Below are 14,070 nucleotides of genomic sequence, written 5' to 3' on the forward strand. Positions count from 1 at the left end.
GTATTGACCCAGGGCCCTCTCGAAGCTATCCTGTGTCTCTATCTTTTGGCTTCATTTTTACTTCTAGATTTCCTGTCTAGCATTTCTCAATTCCTCAACCCCTCTTCAAGGGACCCTTCAATAGGTTGGGGCTGGACCCCAACACTGGACCCCGACAATATTTGAATTGTTTTAACCCTTTGCCTGTTGTGTTTAGTGTTTCTGTTAGCATTCATCAATGAGGATGTGTTTAGGCACCAGTTTTCCTTTTTTCAGTTATATCCCAAGAGTGGAATTGCTTATGGAAAGCATGTGTCTATGTTCTTAGAGAACCTTCCTAAGTGTTTCCATAGTGTCTAGAATATTCTATATTTACATTGGCAGAGGGTAAGGGTACTAGTTTCTCTACATCTTTGTAATACTTCCTATTTCCTGTTTTTTTTTCTAATATTCTAATATTCATCTAGGATTTTTCTTTCTTTCTTTCTTTTTCTTTCTTTCTCTTTCTCTCTTTCTCTTTCTCTCTCTCTCTCTCTCTCTCTCTCTCTCTCTCTCTCTCTCTCTCTCTCTCTCTCTCTCTCTCTCTCTCTTTTTCTCAAGACAGGGTTTCTCTGTGTAGCTTTGCACCTTTCCTGGAACTCACTTGGTAGCCCAGGCTGGCCTTGAACTCACAGAGATCTGCCTGGCTCTGCCTCCCAGTACTGGGATTAAAGGCGTGCACCACCACCGCCCGGCTAGGACTTTTCTTATATTCAGGTCATTGATGCACTTTTCTGTTATTGGTTTGGTGTGGTGTGAGTTTATATTACAGCTTCATTGTCATGCATGTGAAGATCCCTTTGTGCCAGCAGCCTTGCTGAAGATGGTCCTCTCTGGGCTCTGCACCTTTTAAAAAGATTATTTAACTCTATGTAGGAACATGGGCCAGACTCTTAGCTGTGAGCCCCGTTAAAGTAAAAAAGAGCGACTGAAGTTCCTGTGGCACAAAGGGGGAATGGAGGCATGGAGACGTGGGGGCCGAAGCACCATTGAAAACAGCAGGGCACGAGCCTCTGAGGGCCCGGGCAACCCTGCCTCGTAGTTTTGCTAGTTACAGGCCCTGTGGCCTCTGCTGAGCCAGCTCCACTGTCGGTCCGCCCGACGATGGAACCGTCCTTGAAGGGAGGAGTGAGGATTAAGAAATAATAGATAAAAGAAAAAGACACAGGATAGCTTCCGGAGCGCTCTGGGTCAATAGTCGCCCCGAGTTTATTCCTCATAGGCTTTTTACACACCAGCAAGGGGAGAGGCAAAAGACAAAGTACAGACAAGTGTAAACACCTCCTTAATTCTTAAGACCAGCAAGGGGAGAGGCAAAAGACAAAGTACAGACAAGTGTAAACACCCCAATTCTTAAGACATCTAGTAGCCACGCTTATGGCAGAGCATCCTGTAATTAGGTCTTGAAGTCTAAGACACCTGGTAACCATGCCTTTGGCCAGAACATTCCTTTCGGCAAAGCAAGCTTGGACTCTCTGAACTTGAGTCAAGATGGAATAAGGCCACACTATGGAGTCTCTGTGGGCCCCCACACTCCACTTGCTGCCTGTTTGGTAGACATTCCATCTTTCTGGCATCTTTCACTTCCTGGGATTTCCATTGCCTCTTCCCCTTCACTCTCAGCCTCAATCATTGTCCTCTTAGTGTTTGCCTTCAGGGTCTTTGTCTCTGTTAAACATGCTGGAGTTTCCAGGTTTTCTTTAAAATATGAGTGGGTGTTTTTATGACCCCATAACTGTTGCATTCTGCATTACTGTGAAACTTGCAACACATAGATGCTCCCATTGTCTGCCAGCTGAGCTGTTTGGACAGTGGCTGTAGTTACCACTGATTGCCTCGGTGCTTACTCTGGAAGCACTTCCCTAGGTGGCCTTGTGCAAGCAGGCATCCTGGAAATCTCTTCTTCCAGCAAAGGCTTTCAAATGAGCTTTCTTCTTAACATGGTGATCCTGAGATGGCTGACGCAGTGGCAAAACCTGAGATGCCTTCATGTCATCTTACTGTTCTGTTAAGTCTGTAGCTCTTTAAGCTTGGGATAATACTGCCTTGACCTCACCTTTAAAAGTACTTTTTTCTGGCCAAATTGGACATTTTTCAAATCTCTCTGTTTTACTTGTTCCTAGTTTCCACTATCAATTTAGTAAGTAAAGGGTAATATTCCATCTAAATACTGGGCTGTATTGAAATTTCCTCTGCAGGCACCTATAAATTAAGCCATAAACACATTCTTTTTTTTTTTTTTTTTTTTTTTTTTTTTTTTTTTTTTGAGACAGAGTTTTTCTGTGTAGCTTTGGAACCTGTCCTGGAACTCACTCCATAGACAAGGCTGGCCACAAACTCAGATCTGCCTGCCTCTGCCTCCCAAGTGCTGGGATTAAAGGTGTGTGCCACCATCCCCTGGCCACAAACACATTCTTTTTTTTTTTTTTTTTTGGTTTTTTGTTTTTGTTTTTGTTTTTGTTTTTGTTTTTTGAAACAGGGTTTCTCTGTGTAGCTTTGCACCTTTCCTGGAACTCACTTGGTAGCCCAGGCTGGCCTCGAACTCACAGAGATCCACCTGGCTCTGCCTCCCGAGTGCTGGGATTAAAGGCGTGTGCCACCACCGCCCGGCGCCACAAACACATTCTTACCTAAGTCATGAACAAAATGTAGATGAATTCTTTGTCAGAATATTACACACATCCATTTTCCAATAGAGTTGTCCTTCCTACCTAAAGCCTCATAACAGTTTTTATTGTGCATATTTGTGTTGGCATTCTGAGCGGCAAAAAGAAGCCGCGTGATGGTATTTGGTAGCTTTTTCATCCCTCAGTTATGATAGCTGTGAGTGACAGCAGCAGGCAGGAGAGTATAGTCGCAGGTGACATCCTCTAGTGTTAAAGCTCTCATGCAGGCCTTGGGCAGAGGGACCCTTAGCTCTCTACAAGGGCCCTTAGGTCTTTGTAGGCCTAGGAAGAGGCTTCTTTAACAAGTTCTCATAAATACTGCACTCTCCAAGCAGTGTGCAGGAATTCCCTGATGATATCTATACAACCAGAAACTCTGGTTGTGTCCTGCTTTCTAAACAGTATTGGATCGGCTCTGTCTGGACAGCCTAGTGAAATTATCTGCTGACTAATTTTCTTCCATTCTCAGTTGAGGACTGGATCCCAGCTGTGGAAAAAAGGATCCCTCTTCTATGTTTACTCTTTTGAGAGCCTCAGCCTTAATCTATCACAGCTTATTTATCTATTTATTTATTTTTGAGACAGGGTCTCGTGGGTAGCTCCGGCTGGCCTGGAACTTGCTATTTAGATCAGGATGAGCTCAGAGATCCTCTTCTGCCTCCTGAATGCTGGGAGCGCCATTTCTGGCTGTCTTTTTCATAAAATATTAAAAACAGATTTTTGACTAGTTGATTGAAAACACTTGCATATATTGAATATAAGCTCTGATAAGCACTGACATTTATATAGCTATGAAACAACTACAATAATGAAGCTGAAAAACATGTCCATTAGTCTCAGCAGTTTTCTCTATCTTTTTCCCCCCCCCTCGGAGCTGAGGACCGAACCCAGGGCCTTGGGCTTGCTAGGCAAGCGCTCTCCCACTGAGCTAAATCCCCAACCCCAGCAGTTTTCTCAAGCTCCATAGGATTCCCACTCTGCTGCCTCTGTAATATGTATCTTTTACACTTGCTATCCTACCATACATTAGCATATTATATGGTTCCTGTCTCTTGATATAACTCCCTGCTGGTACAAACTTGGTATTGGTACCTGGAATAGTTTCAGTATACTTAAAAAATTGAGGTTTTGTTTGTTTTTGTTTTGTCTTTTGGTTTGGTTTACAGCACAGGTGCTGAGCCATTTGCCAGTTGGAATTGGATGTTAGCAATCACAGCATCACAGTTAACTAAGCTGTGGACTGTAGTTGATTGAGATGTATTGTCTACTGAAATGCCTGCAGCTTTTGAATGTTATGGCAATCATACTCATTGTTAGAACTACTATATGGGATAGAATATTTTGGAAGTAGAGCTGGGGTGATGGCTCACCAATTGTACATTTGCAGAGGACTTAAGTTTAGTTCCTAGTACCCATAATTCACCTGTGTAAGAGCTTACAACTGCCAGTATATTAGTTATTTTTCTATTGCTGTGATAAAAGACCATGATGAGAAGCAACTTACAGAAAGAAGGGTTTATTTAGGCTTGTGATTCCAGAGGGATAAGGATCTAGCATGGCAGGAATGCATGGCTGCCAGTGGCAGGCAGCAGGAACAGGAAGCTGAGAGCTCCTATCTTCAACTGCAGACATAAGGCAGAGAGAACAAGTGGCACAAGGCGTTTCATCTCAAAGCCTGCATCCAGCCACTAGCAAGGCTGCACCACCTGAACCTCCCCAAACAGTGCCGCCAACTGAGTTAAAATGCCTAAGATTGTGGGGGGTACATTTCATTCAATCTTCTCATAGCCTGTAACTCCAGTTCCAGGAGATCTTGTACCCACTTCTGACCTTGGTAGGCAACAACAGCATGCGTATCTGTACATATATATATTCAAGCACTCACATATACACATAAAATAAGTAATCTTTAAAAGGAATGTTTTATGTGTAATTGAGTGATTATATTGGAAAAAGAAACCACTTAATTTCCTGCCCAAGATCTGCCCCTATCTTTATTTTTAAAAATATTAAAAATACTTTTATTTATTCATTGATAATTTTATGCATGTGTACAGTCTTGATCGTGTTCACCCCAGGCCTCCCTCCTGTTCCCCATAGAACTTCCCCAACAGGTCTTTTCTCACTTTCAGTAAAATCCACTGAGTACAATTAGTGTTGCCTGCATGTACATGGGTACAGGGCATTCACGGAATCTGGGCAACCTACCAGCAACCACATACCCAAAGCATCATCATCATTATTTTGATTTTTTTGAAACAAGATCTATGATATAACCTTGGTTATCCTGGAACTCCCTGTGTAGGCCAGGATGCCTTTGTGCTGGGATTAAAGGTGGACACTATCATAAATTAATAGACTTTAGAATTTTTTTTCTCTGAAGCATGTAAATAAGTATGAAGAATAAATAAAAAATGACATAAAGACCCACCACCCAGAGTTAACATGTATTTACACATTATTTTATTTTTCCCACTTTTTATTTTTTCTGTTATCAGCTTGATATAGTATAAATTCTTATCCTAATTGTGAAATGTTTCATTGAGGCTTGCCCAGTTATTGAGTAAAACCAAAACTTATTATAAGCCACAGTCATCCTACGGTCTCCCTGGCTATATAGCCTCCCTGGTTCTGTGGGTTGCAGTCTGATTGTTCTTTGCTTTATATCTAGGATCCACTTATGAATGAGTATATATCATGTTTGTCCTTCTGGGTTTGAGTTACATCACTCAGGGTGATATTTTCTAGTTCCATCCATTTGCCTGCAAATTTCATGCTGTCATTGTTTTTCTCTGCTGAGTAGTACTCCATTGTGTATATGTACCACATTTTCTTAATCCATTCTTCAGTTGAGGGGCATCTCGGTTGTTTCCAGGTTCTGGCTATTACAAATAGTGCTGTTATGAACATAGTTGAGCATGTATCTTTGTGGTATGATTGAGGATTCCTTGGGTATATGCCCAAGAGTGGGATGGCTGGGTCTTGAGGTAGATCGATTCCCAATTTTCTGAGAAACCGCCATACTGATTTCCACAGTGGTTGTACAAGTTTGTATTCCCACCAACAGTGGAGGAGTGTTCTCTTTGCTCCGAATCCTCTCCAACATAGACTGTCATTAGTGTTTTTGACCATAGCCATTCTGACAGGTGTAAGGTGGTATCTCAGAGTCATTTTGATTTGCATTTCTCTGATGACTAATGGTGTTGAGCATTTCTTTAAATGTCTTTCAGCCATTTGAGATTCTTCTTTTGAGAATTCTCTGTTTAACTCTTTAGCCCATTTTTAAAATTGGATTGTTCAGTATTTTGATGTCTAGTTTCTTGAGTTCTTTGTATACTTTGGAGATCAGTCCTCTGTCAGATGCGGGGTTGGTAAAGGTCTTTTCCCATTCTGTAGGCTGTCTTTTTGTCTTATTGACTGTGACAAAGCTTCTCAGTTTCAAGAGGTCCCGTTTATTAGTTGTTGTTCTCAGTGTCTGTGCTGCTGGTGTTATATTTATAGGAAGTGATCTCCTGTGCCAGTGCGTTCAAGAGTACTTCCTACTTTCTCTTCTATTAAGTTTAGTGTAACTGGATTTATGTTGAGGTCTTTGATCCACTTGGATTTGAGTTTTTTGTGCATGGTGACAGATATGGATCTATTTGTAATATTTTACATATTGACATCCAGTTATGCCAACACCATTTGTTGAAGATATTTTCTTTTTTCCATTGTATGGTTTTGGCTTCTTTGTCAAAAATCAGGTGTTCATATGTGCGTGAATCAATGTCAGGGTCTTCAATTCTATTCCATTGGTCTGTATGTCAGTTTTTATACCAGTACCAAGCTGTTTTTATTACTATAGCTCTATAGTAGAGCTTGATGTCAGGGATAGTGATTCCTCCAGAGGTTGCTTTCTTATGCAGGATTTTTTTTTTTTAGCTATCCTGGGTCTTTCATTTTTCCATATGAAGTCGAATATTTTTCTTTCCAAGTCTGTGAAGAATTGTGTTGGGATTTTGATGGGGATTGCATTGAATCTGTAGATTGCTTTTGGTAAGATTGCCCTTTTTACTATGTTAATCCTACCTATCCATGAGCATGGGAGATCTTTCCATTTTCTGACATCTTCTTCAATTTCTTTCTTTAGAGATTTAAAGTTTTTATCAAAAAGGTTCTTCACTTGTTTAGTTAGTGTTATCCCAAGGTATTTTATATTATTTGTGGCTATTGTAAAGAGTGATGTATCTCTGATTTCTTTCTCAGCCCTTTTATCATTTGTGTATAGGAGGGCTACTGATTTTTTTGAGTTGATCTTGTATCCTGCCACTTTACTGAAGGAGTTTATCAGCTGTAGGAGTTCACTGGTAGAATTTTTGGGTTCACTTATGTATACTATCATATCATCTGCAAATAGTGAATGTTTGACTTCTCCATTCCAATTTGTATCCCTTTGATTTCCTTTTGTTGTCCTATTGCTCTAGCTAGAACTTCAAGTACTATATTGAATAAATATGGGGAGAGTGGACAGCCTTGTCTTGTTCCTGATTTTAGTGGAGTTTAATTTGATGGTGGTTGTTGGCTTGCTGTAAATTGCCTTTATTATGTTTAGGAATGTTCCTTGTATTCCTGATATCTCTAAGACCTTTATCATGAAGGGGTGTTGGATTTTGTCAAAGGCTTTTTCAGCATCTAATGAGATGATCATGTGTTTTTTTTTCTTTCATTTTGTTTATATGGTGTAATACATTGACAGATTTTCATATGTTGAACCATCCTTGCATCCCTGGAATGAAACCTACTTGGTCATGGTGGATAATTTTTTTTGTGTTCTTGGATTCAGTTTGCCAGTATTTTATTGAGTATTTTTGCATCAATGTTCATGAGAGAGATTGGTCTGTAATTCTCTTTCTTTGTTGCATCTTTGTGTGGTTTGGGTAGCAGGGTAATTGTAGCCTCATAAAAAGAGTTTAGTAATGTTCCTTCTGTTTCTATTGTGTGGAACAATTTGAAGGGTATTGGAATTAGTTCTTGAAAATCAGGTAGAATCAGGTAGAAACCTGGTCCTGGGCTTTTTTTGGTTGGGAGACTTTTGATGAGTGTTTCTATTTCTTTAGGGGTTATTGGTCTATTTAAATAGTTTATCTGGTCTTGATTTAACTTTGGTATGTGGTATCTATCTAGAAAATTGTCCATTTCTTCCAGATTTTCCAATTTTGTGGAGTACAGGTTTTCGAAGTATGACCTGATGATTCTCTGTACTTCCTCGTCTGTTATTTCTCTCTTTTCATTTCTGATTTTGTTAATTTGGATGCTCTCTTTGTCTTTTAGTTAATTTGGCCAGTGGTTTGTCTATCTTGTTGATTTTTTTCAAAGAACCAACTCTTTGTTTCATTGATTTTTTTTTTTTTGTATTATTCTCTTGTTTTCTATTTCATTGATTTCAGCCCTTAATTTGATTATTTCTTGGCATCAATTTTCCTGGGTGAGTTTGTTTCTTTTTGTTCTAGAGCTTTCAGTTGTGCTGTTGATTCATTGGTATGCGATTTCTCCATCTTCTTTATGTGTGCATTTAGAGCCATGGATTTTCCTCTTAGCACTGCTTTCATAGTGTCCCATAAATTTGGGCATTTTGTACTTTCATTTTCATTGAATTCTAGGAAATCTTTAATTTCTTTCTTTATTTCTTCCTTGACCCGTTGGTGTTTCAGGTGTGCATTATTCAGTTTCCATGGCATTGTAGGCGTTCTGCAGTTTTTGTTGTTGTTGAATTCTAACTTTAAGGCATGGTGGTCCGATAAGATACAGGAGGTTATTCCAATGTTTTTGTTATCTATTGAGATTTGCTTTGTGACCAAGCATGTGGTTAATTTTAGAGAAGGTACCATGGGGTGCTGAAGAAGGTATATTCTTTTGTGTTAGGATGGAATGTTCTGTAGATATCTATTCGATTTGAGTCATAACGTCTGTTAGGTCCTTTATTTCTTTGTTGAGTTTCAGTCTGGTAGATCTGTCTTTTCGGTGATAGTGGTGTGTTGAAATCTCCCACTACTAATGTGTGGGGTTTGATGTGCAATTTAAGCTTTAGTAATGTTTCTTTTATGAATATGGGTGCCTTTGTATTTGGGGCATAAATGTTCAGAATTGAGACTTTATCTTGGTGGATTTTTCCTGTGATAAATATGTAATGTCCATCCTGATCTCTTTTGATTTTAGTTTGAAGTCTATATTATTAGATATTAGGATAACTACACCAGCTTGCTTCTTAGGTCCATTTGATTGGAAAGCCTTTTCCTAGGCCTTTACTCTGAGGTAGTTTGTCTTTGACGTTAAGGTGTGTTTCTTGTATGCAGCAGAAGCATGGATCCTGTTTTTTTTTTTTTTTTTTAATCCATTCTGTTAGTCTGTGTCTTTTTATAGGTGAGTTGAGACCATTGATATTGATGGATATTAATGACCAGTGATTGTTGATTCCTGGTTTTTTTTTTTTTTTTTTTTTTTTTGTGGTAGTGTTCGTTTTTCCTTCTTGGTATTTGTTGGTGTGGGTTTATCTATTGCCTGAGTTTTCATGGGTGTGTTTAGCTTCCTTAGGTTGAATTTTTCCTTCTAGTGCTTTCTGTAGGGCTGGATTTGTGAATAGGTATTGTTTAAATCTGGTTTTTATCATGGAATATTTTGTTTACTCCATCTATGGTGATTGAGAGTTTTGCTGGGTATAATAGTCTGGGTTGGCATCCGTGGTCTTTTAGTGTCTGCATAACATTTGTCCAGGACCTTCTAGCTTTCATAGTCTCTATTGAGAAGTCTGGTGTTATTCTGATGGGTCTGCCTTTATATGTTACTTGGTCTTTTTCCTTTGTGGCTCTTAATATTTTTTCTTTGTTCTGTATGTTTAGTGTTTTGATTATGTGGCGAGGGGACTTTTTTTTTTTTTTTGGATCCAGCCTATTCAGTGTTCTGTAAGCTTCTTGTATCTTCATAAGTATTTCTTTCTTTAGGTTAGGAAAGTTTTCTTCTATGATTTTGTTGAATATATTTTCTGTGCCTTTGAGTTGGTATTCTTCTTCTTCTATCTCTATTATTCTTAGGTTTGGTCTTTTCATGGTGTCCCAAATATTTTGGACGTTTTGTGTTACAACTTTTTTGTTTTTAGTGTTTTCTTTGACTGACAAATCTATTTTCTCTATCGTGTCTTCAGTGTCAGAGATTCTCTGTTCCAGCTCTTGCATTCAGTTGGTTGTGCTTGCTTCTGTAGTTCTTGATCGTTTAGTCAGGATTTCTATTTCCAGCATTCCCTCAGTTTGTATTTTCTTTATTGTCTCAATTTCAATTTTCAAATCTTGAATTGTTTCCTTCATCTGTTTAATTAGTTTTTCTTGGCTTTCTTTGATTTCTTCTAATTTTTTGTTTGTTTTTTCTTCCATTTCTTTAAGGGAATTTTTTATTTCCTCTTTAATGGAGTTTTTCATTTCCTCTTTAAGGGTCTCTACCATCTTCTTAAACTCATTTTTAGGATTGAATTCTTCTGCTTCTTCTGCCTTGGTATTTTCAGGTCTTTCAGGTGTAGAATCTGTAGGTTCTGATGTTGTCATATAGGTCTTTATATTGTTGCCTGTATTTTTGCACTGGCGTCTACTCATCTCTTCCTCTGCTCGGTGTAGGTGGTGTCTGTGTCTGAAGGTGCCTCTCTTGTTCTAATTGTTAGTCTTGGTTCACTAGGAGTTCTTAGTTAAATCTTGGTGCTGTTAGGCTCTGTTTCTTTGGGAGCAGCTTAGTCCAATCAGTGTTAGTGAGTTCTGTCTCAGGGAGCAGTTGTTCCCAGTTGGTGCAGGGTGTGCTTATGGTTTCAGTGGTTAGGTTCATAGGGTTTTTTTTTTGTTTGTTTGTTTGTTTGTTTTGTTTTTTTGGTGGGGGAGCAGGGAAAGGTAGCCGTCTGGTTCCTGGGACTGATCTGCCGGTCCAGAGATGGGGGCTTACCTGTTCCCGGTCATGTAGTTGTAGGCTTATGATTCTGGTGATCTGGTTTGGTGTCTGGGCTGGTTCGGTGGCTGGGCAGCACCTTATTTTGTGTTCTCAGGTCATTCGTCCACTCCTCAGCTGTTCTTGTTTCCTCAGACTGCAGACTGTAGGATTCTGAATCCTCTCCCAAATGGGTCTCAGCTGAGCAGGTTATTTAGTAGGGTAATCTCACCAACACCTCCAAGTTGTTGGGTTTTGTAGGATTGGCAGCTGGGTCCTGGATTGGCCTCAGACAGAGTGTTCGGCTCTGTTCTGGTTGCTTCCCACAGAGATGGCTCCTTCCCTGGGTGCTGGGATTAAAGGCATCCCTGTTCCAAGCTCTAAATCTCCTTGTTATCTCCTTGTTTTCACTAACTCCTCAGCAGGTAATAGTTTAGTCTTTATATGTGCATGTTTGTGACACAGTGTAAAGATGTATACCTCATGTATACAGGTACCTTCAGAGGCCAGGAGAGGGAAGCGAGAAGAAGTTTGTGAGCCTACCTGACATGAATGCTGGGATCCAAACCTGGGTTCTTTGCAAGATCAGCAACTAACTCTTTTTAACTGCTGAGCCATCTCTCCAGCCTCCTGAGTATTCAATGTATGTATATTTTTAATGTCTGCATGAGACATTTTTCACTTAAAAATCTTTGTTGCCTATGTTGGTCTTGAATTCCATTGAGTAGCTGGGACTGCTTTAATGGAAACAGGGTTTTTATTTGTTTTTGGTGGTGCTGGGGATTCAGTGCCTCTTTGAGGCCCATGATATGTGGCTGCTCTCCTACCGAGCCTAAGACAGTTTTAATGTTAAAGTCTTAAAACTTCAAAGAGAGGATAGTATGTAGTCACATGTAGAGGTTTCATGAAGAGAAGTACTGTGTGCATTTGCTTTACAAACGTTAAGCACCTAATTTTTGTCAAATGCTGTTTACACATCTGTAAAGTAAACATTGATGTCCTTGAGAAGTACATACTCTTTCAGCAAATAACGACATTAAAGAATAGAAAAGAATTAAAAATTAAGATAGAAAGTAATGAGCATTTGAAAAAGCAGGAGATTGATTAAGTCATGGTAGATGTTAAACTGACTGCAAACACTTGCCACAGGTGGGTGTGGCGTCTAGAAAAGGTCAAGAACACGGCTAGGGAGGCACTGTAAAGCAGCAGGGTACAGGGCCTGAGCACAGGCCTCAGAGCACTCTTAGAGTTTGGTTCTCAGCACCCACATCCTGTGGCTCGTAACTCCTGTAACTCTGCTTCATGGGGATCTGATGTCTTTGGCCTATGTTAGCTCCTGCACTCAAGTAGACCGCTCCCCACATATCCATAACTAAAATAAATTGTAAAGAAATCGGTTGTAACAATGATGATGTACCCGGATCTGGTGTGTGACAGTCTGCCACCATTAACACAGTGTGAAAGACTTCTCGTTTCCACACCCACACTCCCCGTAGATCATCGCTGCATTATCATTTCCTAAGAGCTGTACACAAGTTAAAGAATGAGGGATGGAAGGAGGGACGATAAGTAAGCGGGTCTGTTCATTTTCCAGTCAGTTAGTTCCTAGTACTTCCATAGAGAAGTTCTGTCCCCTAAAAATGGGAAGCTAGAGTGACAGTACAAGTCACTTTCTCCTGTTCTAGTTTAAAGGTTTCGTAGAGGATTAGGGGGAATAACATTCCTGTCAGATTGTTAACACAAAATGTAACATAAAATTAAGTTTTCTTTCAGTGTTAGCTACAGTGATAGGATTCACATTTGTGGGGGAAAAATCATAAAAATAAAACATTCGATTTTGGAGACATACTTTGAAGTAACTGTGCATATTTTGATAACCGTGAAACCCAGAATTTTCTACTATGTTTCCCTAGTGCTCAAGATTTCAAAATCCCTGAAAAAAGTTTCATTGTCAATTGTTCATTTCTTGTTTTCTGTGTGGTTCATTGCTGGGGGTGCCAACCTGTGATAGTTGACAATAGTGGCATTGAGGGAACTATGAAGTATGTTTTTGTTAGCGTTTCTACCCCCTCCTTTTCTTCTTGTCTACTTTGACCTATTCATTGTCCTTTGACTTGTAAGAAGTTTATGAATAATCGCATGATATGTCACTTTTCAGTCCTGATCGGAAAGTGTTTTCCAAATCTGTGTTGGACTCATAACTTACATTACTGTTTAATGTAATTAACAAAGATTAACAAAAATGTATTCAAGAGCTAAACACAGACATATATAAAGAAATCAGGGAAAAGGTTTACATCATTGGATTTCTTAGATATGACATCAAAAGCAAAGATAATAAAATAAAAAAAAGTGAGTTGAACTTCATGAAAATTAAAAGTGTTTGTGCATTGAAGGACTTTTCTACTTTTTACATACTGTAAAGGTAATGTACCAAATGGGAGAAAATGTATTTACAGTCTTATACTAGGCAAGGCTTGATAATTAAAGTGTGTCAATATCCCTATAGCTCAACAACAACATAACAGTTGGTTAAAACTGAGATGAGTGGATATTTCTCCAGAGAAGATATGTAATTGGTCATACAGTACAAGAAGAGGTGCTCAACATTACTAATTCATAGAGAAATGCAAATCAGAATCGCAACCTTGTGCCCTTTAGAGTAACTGTGTTACTCTAAATAACAGGTGTTGCTAACTATGAAGACATAGGAACCCCTGTGCATTACTGGTGGGATACACATGCTTCAGCATCTGTGGGAAATGGTTTAATACTCAGAAAGCTGGTGTTAACTTGTGGTCTTGCAGTTCCACTTTTGGTGTGTACCATATTAGATTTGGAGTACAGAGTAAAGAGACTGAAGGCAGAAAGGGAACAGAGTCTGACCTCAACACATGGCTGCTTTTATTAGCTTGCACAGCAAAGGGCAACCTCTCTCCCATGATGAGAATGGAGGGGTCTGCAAAGGGGGACCCTTTATAGGTGTGGGGCTTTGGAATGAGGAACTTGATGCAGCTTTGGGGGCTATGTGTATCTCTGTGGTCTTTCCTTTCTGGAATTGTTTCCTTCAGGCAGGACAGACTATCATGGGAGACATGCTGTCTTACCAAACATTCCTGTCTGGGCGTTCCAGTAACTGTTGAACAAAGCCAGCTGTAATCTCATAGGAATTCTGTTTTCACAGCTGAGGCACTCTATCATAACCAAACTAAAAGAAGGAACACAAGTGAGTGTTTCTAACAAGTTAAGAAATGAAAGCAATTTTTTTGTTTTTGGTTTTTTTTGTTTTTGTTTTTTGTTTGTTTGTTTTTTCTAGAGAGGGTTTCTCTTTGTAGCTTTGCACCTTTCCTGGAACTCACTCTGTAGGCCAGTCTGCCCTCGAACTCACAGAAATCTGCCTGGCTCTGTTTCCTGAGTGCTGGGATTAAAGGCGTGTGCCACCAATGCC

At 39.5% G+C, this 14,070-nt stretch overlaps 1 protein-coding gene across 2 annotated transcripts in view; it reads left to right on the forward strand.

Annotated features, from left to right (window-relative positions):
• Positions 1 to 14,070, forward strand: part of Rnf13 (ring finger protein 13) — an 86,390-nt gene that overhangs the window by 10,717 nt on the left and 61,603 nt on the right. The window contains exon 2 of one of the 2 annotated variants that reach the window (XM_028882158.2): positions 11,116 to 11,265. The exons of the other annotated variant lie outside the window; for it this stretch is intronic. The gene's annotated coding sequence lies outside the window, so the exon portion shown is untranslated. The remainder of the gene's footprint in view (positions 1 to 11,115; positions 11,266 to 14,070) is intronic. 2 annotated transcript variants of the gene reach the window in all.

This window comes from Peromyscus leucopus, chromosome 6 (genome assembly GCF_004664715.2).
Source record: "Peromyscus leucopus breed LL Stock chromosome 6, UCI_PerLeu_2.1, whole genome shotgun sequence".
Classification (NCBI taxonomy): Eukaryota; Metazoa; Chordata; class Mammalia; order Rodentia; family Cricetidae; genus Peromyscus; species Peromyscus leucopus.